At 38.2% G+C, this 1,868-nt stretch overlaps 1 pseudogene; it reads left to right on the top strand.

Moving 5' to 3' along the window:
• The first annotated feature begins 847 nt into the window (after positions 1–847).
• Positions 848–945, top strand: LOC120109268 (annotated as a pseudogene).
• Positions 946–1,868: the final 923 nt, after the last annotated feature.

The following is a 1,868-nucleotide window of genomic DNA, read 5'->3' as shown; positions in this document are numbered from 1 at the left end:
TTGTTCTGGGACTGGTCGGTCAATAATCTTTCCACTTTGCAATGTTATTATACTCTTTGCTTGCTCTTTATGCGAAGTTGAAGATGATGCATTGCTACCGCCATAGATTTGAGGATTAGGTTGTGGTTGAGCTGGTAGCTTACCTTTCTCTTGAGCACTTAAAGCAGTGGTCAGCGTTGTCAGTTGATTTCTTAATTCATCATTGATTTTAGCTTGACCTTGCATGAAAGATTGCAAAGTTTCTTCGAGACTGGATTTTTGAGGGGGTGCGTGTGCATAATGAGGCTGCGGAGGTGGAGGAGTTGGGTTATATACTTGTTGAGGTTGGTCATTCCTCCACCTGAAATTTGGATGGTTCTTCCATCCAGGGTTATAAGTACCCGAAAAAGGATTATTAAAAGATTTTTGATATGTATTCATAACATTGGCCTGATCATGCAAGACTTCCTTGAATGCGGGTATTGTGGGGCAATCAGTGGTGAGATGACCAGGCATCTCACAAATCCTACAACACTTGCTGTTATGTTCTAAGGTCTTGACGGGTTCAATCCTTCTAAGTTCAATTTTCTCTACCTTCCTAGTAAGGGCTGCCATTTTAGCCTGAATATCATCCTGAGTACTAAGGTTGTAAAGGCCCCCGTGTCCAATGCTAGTAGGCTTAGCCAAAGGTTTATTCACTCTATCCCCTGTATCCCATAATTGTGCAGTCTCTGCGAGAGAGTCTAAATAGTCCCATGCCTCATCGGGTTGCTTTTCTAAAAATAGACCATTGCACATAGTCTCTATAAATTGTTTTAACTGTGGAGACAACCCTTCGTAAAAGAAACTAATGGTTCTCCATGTTTCAAACCCATGATGAGGACAAGAGAGAAGCAAATCTTTAAATCTCTCCCAGCATTCATAAAATGTTTCATGGTCTTTTTGTTGGAAGTTACTAATGTGCCTTTTCAAAAAGTTAGTCCTTTGTGTGGGAAAGAATTTTTTCAAGAATTCTCTTTGCATATCCTGCCATGTTCCTAGCGATCTAGGTCTCAAGGAGTTCAGCCATGTTTTGGCTTTATCCTTTAAGGAAAAAGGAAACAAGGTCAATTTAAGGACATCTTCCGATACATTTGGCACTCTAAACGTGATACTAATTTCCTCAAAATCCTTAAGGTGAAGATAAGGGTTCTCGGATTCCATTCCATGATACTTTGGCAGCAATTGAATTACCCCTGGTTTGATTTCAAAGTGTCCAACATTTTCAGGAATAATCATGCATGAAGGTTGACTAGTCCTAGTAGGGTGTAAATATTGTCGAAGTGTCATAACTGGAGGTCTACCTTCATCACCATGGTGACTTCCTACATCATCAGGAAAATTTGCCATCTCAAAAGGTGTGAGATACTGCGAAGGAATTTCAAGGATGTGTCCTAAGGGATGATCTAAAGTTGTACGACTTAATCGACCGGTGTCGTCCCTATTCCACCCTAGCATACAAAGTTTCAGAGTTTATTTATTTATTTATTCTTTTAATGATCACCCTTGATCTTTTCTTAAAGTTCTTATCAATTTTCAACTAGCAACAAGGGTTAATGAGATATGATAATAATAAAATTCTGATTCTAAAAAAAAATTTAAACATAGAAAATTCATAACAGACAGCAGCAAGATTTCAGATTAATATAATGGTCGTAAAAGTATCAGAATGTCAATCAGACCGTTCAGATGAAAGAAACACAGTTCCTACACCCGACGACCAAATTTGAATCCAATCAGACGGTGAATAACTCTGATATCAGAGTTTGATGCAGACTGTGCAGGGAATAAAAAAAACAGCAATAAAGATTCAATTTTTTTTTTCAAAAGAAAAATACTAACAAATCAAC

Source organism: Phoenix dactylifera, unplaced genomic scaffold (genome assembly GCF_009389715.1).
Source record: "Phoenix dactylifera cultivar Barhee BC4 unplaced genomic scaffold, palm_55x_up_171113_PBpolish2nd_filt_p 001967F, whole genome shotgun sequence".
NCBI classification, from domain to species: Eukaryota; Viridiplantae; Streptophyta; class Magnoliopsida; order Arecales; family Arecaceae; genus Phoenix; species Phoenix dactylifera.
Note: the sequence above shows the minus strand (reverse complement) of the source record. Positions and strands in the feature narration are given on the sequence as shown.